The following is a 9,131-nucleotide window of genomic DNA, read 5'->3' on the forward strand; positions in this document are numbered from 1 at the left end:
TAAAGTTAGTAGCAAAGAAGTAATAAATTTAAATGTCATGTATCATGCGGGAGCTACAGAAAGACGATCGTTCTGTTGGGTATACAAATGGACGCTAGTCCAAGGGCTATCCAGAATAGTTTATCACCCCCTGTCTATCAGCAATAGAAACCGAGGTATGAGCCCGGATGGATACCGTTTCTATGCGCTGCGTTTTGGAACAGACCGGGTAGCACATGCTATCGCATACGTGCCGGTGAAAGCTCGCTGTTGGCAGTTCTTACTAGATTCATTTCTTTTAATAATTTTTTCATAACGCGGGACCACAGTGATAATATACACTCCTGGAAATGGAAAAAAGAACACATTGACACCGGTGTGTCAGACCCACCATACTTGCTCCGGACACTGCGAGAGGGCTGTACAAGCAATGATCACACGCACGGCACAGCGGACACACCAGGAACCGCGGTGTTGGCCGTCGAATGGCGCTAGCTGCGCAGCATTTGTGCACCGCCGCCGTCAGTGTCAGCCAGTTTGCCGTGGCATACGGAGCTCCATCGCAGTCTTTAACACTGGTAGCATGCCGCGACAGCGTGGACGTGAACCGTATGTGCAGTTGACGGACTTTGAGCGAGGGCGTATAGTGGGCATGCGGGAGGCCGGGTGGACGTACCGCCGAATTGCTCAACACGTCGGGCGTGAGGTCTCCACAGTACATCGATGTTGTCGCCAGTGGTCGGCGGAAGGTGCACGTGCCCGTCGACCTGGGACCGGACCGCAGCGACGCACGGATGCACGCCAAGACCGTAGGATCCTACGCAGTGCCGTAGGGGACCGCACCGCCACTTCCCAGCAAATTAGGGGCACTGTTGCTCCTGGGGTATCGGCGAGGACCATTCGCAACCGTCTCCATGAAGCTGGGCTACGGTCCCGCACACCGTTAGGCCGTCGTCCGCTCACGCCCCAACATCGTGCAGCCCGCCTCCAGTGGTGTCGCGACAGGCGTGAATGGAGGGACGAATGGAGACGTGTCGTCTTCAGCGATGAGAGTCGCTTCTGCCTTGGTGCCAATGATGGTCGTATGCGTGTTTGGCGCCGTGCAGGTGAGCGCCACAATCAGGACTGCATACGACCAAGGCACACAGGGCCAACACCCGGCATCATGGTGTGGGGAGCGATCTCCTACATTGGCCGTATACCACTGGTGATCGTCGAGGGGACACTGAATAGTGCACGGTATATCCAAACCGTCATCGAACCCATCGTTCTACCATTCCTAGACCGGCAAGGGAACTTGCTGTTCCAACAGGACAATGCACGTCCGCATGTATCCCGTGCCACCCAACGTGCTCTAGAAGGTGTAAGTCAACTACCCTGGCCAGCAAGATCTCCGGATCTGTCCCCCATTGAGCATGTTTGGGACTGGATGAAGCGTCGTCTCACGCGGTCTGCACGTCCAGCACGAACGCTGGTCCAACTGAGGCGCCAGGTGGAAATGGCATGGCAAGCCGTTCCACAGGACTACATCCAGCATCTCTACGATCGCCTCCATGGGAGAATAGCAGCCTGCATTGCTGCGAAAGGTGGATATACACTGTACTAGTGCCGACATTGTGCATGCTCTGTTGCCTGTGTCTATGTGCCTGTGGTTCTGTCAGTGTGATCATGTGATGTATATGACCCCAGGAATGTGTCAATAAAGTTTCCCCTTCCTGGGACAATGAATTCACGGTGTTCTTATTTCAATTTCCAGGAGTGTATTTCTTTAAAGTCAGTACCGCCATTAGACTGTTGTTTATTTACAGTGTTACATTTACACTTACACAATCATGATTTCGGCTTCAAAGTGCCATTACCAAGTGTTTTAAGTGTTATAAATTGCCTAAGATGGTATACTGTTTTATTACAATACACTATTAGTCACATTGTCTAAGAACCTACTGCTGTGTTGTGTAATGAAACAGAGCCTATTGCTGTGTTGTGTAATGAAACCGAGCAGTAGGCTCTGCCAGAAATATCAACTCTTAGCTAGTTGTGGCCATCAAAGCTTCCAACTGCGTTTGGACCGAGGCCAACTCCTCCTGCACCCGCGCACAACAGACACAGTCCCTATCCATCTAGCTACTAAATGATTTACTATGAAAAAAACTTAAGGAAACCTACTGCCACACAAGGTTAACAGCTACACTCTAGCTGGCAGAAAGGACACTCAATAGCGAAAATAATAATTTATGGTAGAAGCTAGATCTGGTGCTTATTTTCTTGCTAGGGCTATTTAGTGAATGCTAAAGAATAAGACAGTGATCTACAGTAAACTGCCAGGGGCTATCTAGTGAATATTATTAACGAATTAAACAGTGACATACGGTAAGCTGCACCTACTGATTAACCCTCGTATTTAGAATGTAAACAAACGTTTACGTACACGCGAATAATAAGCTAATAAAACGTATAAAATCTGCTACCTTCAATGTATCGAGTCTAAATGACACTAATAATCGCAAATACTGAGTATTGTGCACTGCATTAATTGATAATCCCGCGTATTTAACGTCAGTTAAGAATAACTCGGGTGATGCTGAGGGAATTAGGTTAGGAAATGAGACACTTAAAGTAGTAGAGGAGTTTTGCTATTTGGGGAGCAAAATAACTGATGATGGTCGAAGTAGAGAGGATATAAAATGTAGACTGACAATGGCAAGGAAAGCGTTTCCGAAGAAGAAAAATTTCTTAACATCGAGTATAGATTAAAATGTCAGGAAGTCGTTTCTGAAAGTATTTGTATGGATTGTAGCCATGTATGGAAGTGAAACGTGGACGATAAATAGAGAAGAAGAGAATAGAAGCTTTCGAAATGTGGTGCTACAGAAGAATGCTGAAGATTAGATGGGTAGATCACATAACTAATGAGGAGATATTGAAGAGAATCGGGGAGAAGAGGAGCTTGTGGCACAACTTGACTAGAAGAAGGGATCGGTTGGTAGGACATGTTCTGAGGCATCAAGGGCTCACCAATTTAGTATTGGAGGGCAGCGTGGTGGGTAAAAATCTTAGAGGGAGACCAAGAGATGAATACACTAAGCAGATTCAGAAGGATGTAGGCTGCAGTAGGTACTGGAAGATGACGCTTTCACAGGATAGAGCAGCAGGGAGAGCTGTATCAAACCAGTCTCAGGACTGAAGACCACAACAACAAGAATGTAAACAAACGTTGCGTACACGCGGAACTGTCCTAAACAGAAACTTCGCTTATCTGGTTCAGACGCAAATAAAAACTGAAACCTTCAATTTATCACGAAAAATGACTCTGAGCAGTATGGGACTTAACATCTGTGGTCAAGATTCGAACCTGCGACCGTAGCGGTCGCGCGGTTCCAGACTGAAGCGCCTAGAACCGCTCGGCCACACCGGCCGTCTCAATTGATCACGACTATCTGACACTAATGCATGTAAATACTATAGAATAGAGAGCAAAAAAACGATTAATTACTAGCTAAATTACTTATCTTGTAACACAGCAAGCGAAAAGCGCTCGTAGCGGCGTCAGGGCTGGAAGGAAAGTTATTTCACTCCACCCATGTGGACTTCCGAAAGCTTCATAAGGGTTACTGATTTTTTCGGAAGGAAAGCACTGCGTGGGCCGTAGTGGGCGGAATAAAACCGAAGAAAATACGGAGCCCCCCTGCAGCAACTTCCGCCTTCAGGAGGAGGAGAGAAGAGGAGGAGACATCTTATCTGGATGCGAGTTATCTCCCTGAATAAATACTACCCGACGGGCGCCATCAATATGCAGATTAGCCAATCAGCGATGCAAATTTCATGCAAGGAGATTTTAATTTTCATTCCTTGCGGCGGCGATCTTTGTGTGGGGGGAGGGGGATCCTTTTCGTGGCTGTAGGAGGGGTTTGGCCTTGTTCTGCCCCCACCCTCCCCCTTCTACCCCCCGCAGGGAAACCCTTTGGCGCTTAATCCGGCCACCGGAGAAAAACCTCCGCCCCTTCACTCCGTGTGCCACCACCCCCGCTAAGACTCACGGGGACCAGCCAGCAGCCGCCTGCCCGCTACAAATTGCCCGCTTTCTGGGTGGAGCGAGGACTTCCTTAAGGGAATTCACCCTTGCATCTTGAGGCTGTGGTGCGCGCACGGCACGGAAGCAGCTGGTCACACGTCACCCGGCTTAAGCCGTCGGCACACGGACCGTGCATCCGAACGTTGAGCGTTGAGCGTACAGCCGGCACGGTAGCTCAGTGTGTTCGGTCAGTGGGTAACTTGCCCTCTGTAATAAAAAAAAACTGAGTTAACAGATCAACAACGAACTTAAATGGATGTTTTACGACGTACGCTCCAAGCAGATACAACGAAAAAAAAAAAAAAATTAGGAGCGCCGTAGTCCCGTGGTTAGCGTGAGCAGCTGCGGAACGACAGGTTCTTAGTTCGTCTTCCCTCTAGTGAAAAGTTTACTTTCACGCTGGCACGGTAGCTCAGCGTGTTCGGTCAGAGAGCCGGTTGGCCTCTGCAATAAAAAACTGAGTGGAAGGATCAACCACCGAACTTGAACAGGATGTCTTGCGACGTCCGCAACGACGAAACACAACGATCAGTAACGAAAAAAAAAAAAAAAAAAAAAGCGTGCCGAGTTTCTGCCGTCATAGCGTGGAACAGAACATTCGGGAGTCTTTCCGAACGTGCAGAGCAATATCTGGCATGTCAGATATTCTGAGCGTGCGTCTGAGCGTTGACCAATGAGATGGCACACCACCACCTACGTCACACGCACGCTGTCTCCCTTCAGTACAGAGTTGTGAGGCGCCATATTGGCATTCATTTCAAGCCTATATGTATATATGCCATTTCTGAGCACCAGCAAATTGAGAATCACTGGAAAACCCGTTGTTAAATGTGTGATTCGTTCCAACAAAATAATGAGAAACATCGTATTCGTGGCGAAAGCATTATTGTACCTTGCGTATTATGAGAGTAGGCTATTTGAAGGCAGCGACACACGGAAGATCCACCCAAACCGCATTGTTCTTGGTACAATTAGTTATAATTAAATTTCAATTAGCAACATATGTACGGTTAAGATTTTCTGAACTTAAACGAATGTCTTACGACGTCCGCCCCGAGCAGATGCGACGAAAAAAAAAAAAAAGAAAAAAAAAGAAAAGCGTAATCCTGTGTAAAATTGTTTGTTGGGACGGTGGTTCACGTCTTGACACTTCAAATTTTTTTTCCTGACATTCGCGTTTTTATTAGGTTCTGATACTTTATTATTAGTTTAATATAAGTATATACTATAATATTTGATGTTATGTAAATATAAGTTCACCTTTTTTTTTGAGTGGTGACTTTGTTCGATTGGCTTAATCTACAGGACAGCTTGCGCTACTTGTATAAAGATATTTTGCTCATTTTTCTTTTACGCTTCGTAATTCACATGTTGCAAAGATTCTGCTACAAGGTAGGAACAGTGGTCAAGTAAGACTGCCTTTGGGGCTTTACTAAAATGTGGGAATGATGAAATAATGTTTATCTTATGCGGAGAAGTATTCCAAATTTGTACCGCACTGTTTGTAATGGAACTTTTATAAACCTGTGACCTTATTGATTGGACATGGTACTTTTCTGTGGACGATGGAGGAAATGTGCGTTTTAAGCCGGCCGGTGTGGCCGAGCGGTTCTAGGCGCTTCAGTCTGGAACCGCGCGACCGCTACGGTCGCAGGTTCGAACCCTGCCTCGGGTATGGATATGTGTGATATCCTTAGGTTAGTTAGGTTTAAGTAGTTCTAAGTTCTAGGGGACTGATGACCTAAGATGTTAGTCCCATAGTGCTCAGAGCCGTTTGAACCATTTTTTTTTTTTTTGCGTTTTAATAGAGCTAACGTGGGAATTTTAAGCGCGCCCGTTGAGTAAACAGTGTGATTTACGAACTAGGAACATCCCTCAACTACCGCTGGAGTGCGTTGCGATCGCGTACACCACGTTGGGGCCCACGTACCGTGTGCACAAGTCGCATCGTTCCTGAGCGTTCAGCAGCACGTTGAACTCGGCATGCTAAACGTTAACGTTCGACAGCACGGACCGTGTGACGACGGCTTTAGGAGAGCGGTGGGCGCGAGATAAGGCGACCCGGCATTATCCACTGCGTACCAGCACCGTGTTCCCACTGTGGTGACAGCTAAAGGGACCACGAGGGGTAGGAAATGGCTTAAATGTGGGATTCTGTAAATCCCTTGTACACGATACTTCCAGTGCAGGGCTTCCTGTTTTGCCGACGTCCATAGTAACTGTTTCAAATTTCTGCGTGAGGTATTCTTTTGGCAACGGCCTTGCCGCAGTGGATACATCGGTTCCCGTGAGATCGCCGAAGTTAAGCGCTGTCGGGCATGGTCGGCACTTGGATGGGTGACCATCCGGGCCGCCATGCGCCGATGTCATTTTTCGTGGTGCACTCAGCCTCGTGATGCCAATTGAGGAGCTACTCAACCGAATAGTAGCGGCTTCGGTCAAAGAAAACCATCGTAACGACCGGGAGAGTGCTGCGCTGACCCCACGCCCGTCCTATCCCGCAACCTCCACCGAGGATGACACGGCGGTCGGATGGTCCCGGTAGGCCACTCGTGTAGCCTGAAGACGGAGTGTGAAGTATTCTTTTATATAATAAAAGTTGACCAGGTGCGAGCAGGACTCACGCGCTAACGATTTCGACAAACTCTACGCACCATCCATTCTGGAAGGCACGAATCACGACCATTTTTGGCTGTTATTTATACTACATCTACATAGATACTCCGTAACCACCGCACGGAGCGTAGTGGAGGGTACTCTGTACTACTACCAGTTATTTCGCGACGCTGCGCGGGGTAGCCGCCTGGTTCGAGGCACCTTGCCACGGTTCGCGCGGCATCCCCCCCCCCCCCCGCCCCCCTCCCCCTGCCATCGCCCGTCGGAGGTTCGACGTGATTAACAAATTTCGAAGTACGAGTTCAGTGACAGATGCACCGAGAAGTGGTCGTCCTAGCGTTTTGTCTGAGGATAAACTACTCGATATTTCCGATAAAATGTCCATGAGTCCGAACAAATCAGTAATAACACTCGCCCAGGAAATCGATGTTAATGTAGGAACGGGCCACACAGCTCTAAGGAAAAAGTTAGAACTTTTCCCATACAAAGTGACAGTCGTCCAAGAACTGAAAAACACTGATCATGGCAAGGGACTGCATTGTTGTAAATGGTTCAAAAATTTCGTTCAACAAAATGGAAGGGATATTCTTAATGAAACTTTTTTCACTGATGAGGCTTGGTTTCACTTATCCTGGTACATGAACTCGCAAAATTCTCGTATGTGGAGTATTGCAAATCCATTGTGTATTCATGAGGAACCACTTCATTCTGTGAATATAGGAGTTTGGATTGCAATTTATAGACGTCGGATTGTGGGTCCCATATTTTTCAACGAAACAATAAACGCACAACGATACTGCAGTGATATTTTGTACCCATTCATAAGAGAACTTGTGTTATGTGAAATACTGAACGGTTATTTGCAACAAGATGATGCAGCCGCGGGTTCAGCTCGCGTTTCAGTGTCACTGCTTGCTGATGTTTTTGGTGATCGCATAATTTGACAGGGACGTTGGCCTCCATGCTCGCCTGACCTAACACCACCTGACTTTTCCTTCTGGGGTTGCAGCGAAAGGAACTGTCTATAAAAACCGTCCAAATTCCATCGATAAACTGAAAACTGCAATATCCACTTTCACTGCTTCTGTTACACAAGAAATGTTACTGCTTGTGTTTGGAAACATGATTAGACAAATTGAATTGTGTCTTCAACAACAGGGGGGACACTTTCAACATTTAATGTGAAAATTTGTAAGTAAAAATGAATACTCAATAAATTAATAACTTTTATTTCGCTGCGTTTCATTTCGGTATATTCACTACGGCATACGGCACTCGCGGCTAACAATCATGCGGCGCTGCGGAGAGACTTTTTGAACGGGCCGTATAAATTTCAACGAGATACGTGTACCCATTACTGAGAAAAAGGGGGTTTTAACAGTAGTTCAAATAGACAGACCTGTAACGGTTCCGTTTTTGCCGATGCTGTCATGATTACTGAATATACAGAGGGTACCTCTCAAGAGGCATTAACGGCCTTGCCACAGTGGATACACCGGTTCCCTCGAGATGACCGAAGTTAAGCGCTGTTGGGCGTCGCCGGCACTTGGATGGGTGACCATCCAGCCGCCATGCGCTGTTCCCATTTTTCGGGGTGCACTCAGCCTCGTGGTGCCAATTTTAGGAGCTACTCGACCGAAAAGTAGCGGCTTCCGTCAAGAATACCACCACAACGACCTGCATGCGATTGGGCTAAGCGACACAGCCCATTGTCCAGATTGTCACCAAGTGGATACTGTTCCCCACAGATATACTTGCAGTCACCGCATGCGCAATTGGCAATGGGTTCGTCAAAAAGTCGCCCTTATAACTAGGACTTCTGAAAATACCATCGACACGAACTTACTGCACAGACCAGACGTCAAATATTTTCCGCCAACTAAAAATAATGCCGTCATGTGGCTGTTGGGCCAATATACCAGTCATGTCTTCAATCGGCTGACGGGCGAAGATTACAGCGAGTTTCAGTTACACATGGAAACGGAATATACTAAAATTAGAAACTACGCGGATCACCGTCGCAACTACGGTAATATGCTCCATATTGCATTCAATAGAACAGGTATTGGATAGCTGTTCGAGCTCTAAAACCTTCACCCGTTTATGTATCAACCGAATGATCCGGCTCCAATCCCATATTGATGCTTTTCCAAACAAACAAACAAAAAATAAATAAATAAATAAAAAATAAATAAATACATAAATAAAAAAATAAAAATAAATAACTAAATAAATAAAAAATTTAAAAAATCAAATGTTCCTTTAAAATCAATGTGAGTGATGACGGGTATGAGAGCGGCACCGTGGCGAGGCCTCGGACTAATTGACCCCTGCCCTCCTTGCCGCCATCTGCCTGCCTCGCTCGCTTTAAATAAAAAAAAACAGGTGGCAGAGCGCAAAAAAAAAGAAAAAAAAGAAAAAAAACTCGCAGAACGTTATCCTTTCGTTGATTATTCAATCTTTT

General features: G+C 46.7%; 1 pseudogene; it reads left to right on the top strand.

The window, feature by feature from the left end:
* Positions 1–6,302: 6,302 nt before the first annotated feature.
* On the top strand, positions 6,303–6,420 carry LOC124552891 (annotated as a pseudogene).
* Positions 6,421–9,131: the final 2,711 nt, after the last annotated feature.

The sequence above is a fragment of the Schistocerca americana genome, chromosome 10 (genome assembly GCF_021461395.2).
Source record: "Schistocerca americana isolate TAMUIC-IGC-003095 chromosome 10, iqSchAmer2.1, whole genome shotgun sequence".
Taxonomy (NCBI): Eukaryota; Metazoa; Arthropoda; class Insecta; order Orthoptera; family Acrididae; genus Schistocerca; species Schistocerca americana.